Consider the following 1,386-nt stretch of genomic DNA (forward strand, 5'->3'; position numbering starts at 1 on the left):
TGTGTGTGTGTGTCTGTGTGTGTGTGTGTACCACTTCCATTTGATAATATATTGCTGCCGTGTGGGTCCTACTTTATGACTTAGTGATTCAGATAACACCCACTTTCTAATTGGCTGCTAAGGTTTTGTGGTAGCTTGATGGCTCACTGTGAATACTCAGTTTCTACTAAGGCCCAATAGCATGCCATAAGCTGTCTATCAAAGGGAGAAAAAAATGTCTAAAGATGAAGGTAGTGCCTTTCTCCAAAATTGCAAATGTTTCTTGTGTGATTCACCTATAGAGGCCTGACAAAGACTCCAAACAGAATCTCTATCTACCATTAACACCACAAGTGCCATTAGGTCTTCTGGATCATATAATCCAAATGATATAGCAACTTGCATAGCAACCTGGACCTTTTGAACAACTTTTTCCTGTTTGCAATCCCACACAAAGCTAACAACTTTCCAAGTAAATTGCTATATAGGCTGAAGTAACAAATTCAAATGAGGGATGTGTCATCCCCAGAATCCAAATAGGCCCACTAAGCAGTGTGCTTCTTTCCTGATGATTGGAGGGACCAGATACAATAACTTATTCTTCATCTTAGAAGTAATAGTTCTTCATGCCCCACACCATTGGGCTCCTAAGAATTTCACTGAAGTAGAAGGTCCTTGAATTTTGGTTGATTGTATTTCCCATCCACTGATGTGCATATGAATGATCAATGAGAACAAAATGGTGGCTGCCTCTTGCTCATCTGATCCAATAGGTCTAATTTTATCAATATAGTGTATTCATGTGATAATTTGTGGATGAGATAGACAATTGAAATGTTATAACACAGGGTAGGAAAGATAATATATCCTTGAGATAAAACTGTAAAAATATACTTCTTCCCTTGCCAACTGAAAGCAAATTGCTTCTGGTGGTCCCTATAGACAATACAGAGAAAGAAACATCTTCTAGATCAACTATATACGATGTACCAAGATATGTGCAATTTGCTGAAGTAAGGACACCATATCTGTTATAAGAGCTGCAATGGGTGCCACTACCTGATTGAATTTTCCATAGTCAACTGTCATTCTCCATGATCCATCTGTCTTCTGCACTGGCCAGAAAGGAGAGTTAAAGGAAGATGTTGTGGAATCCACCATCCTTGCATTTTTCAAGTGATGGCACTAATTTCTGCAGTTCCTCCAGAGATGCAATACTGTTTTTGATTCATCATTTTCCTTGTCAGAGGCAACTCTAACGGCTTCCACTTTAGCCTTTTCAACCATGATAGCCCTCACTCCACAAATCAGTGAACCAATGTGAACATTCTGCCAACTTCTAAATTTATTTATTTCAATTATATATTCTGAAACTGGGGAAATAAACATAGAATGAGTTCAAGGGCC

Source organism: Mus caroli, chromosome 4 (assembly GCF_900094665.2).
Source record: "Mus caroli chromosome 4, CAROLI_EIJ_v1.1, whole genome shotgun sequence".
NCBI lineage: Eukaryota > Metazoa > Chordata > Mammalia > Rodentia > Muridae > Mus > Mus caroli.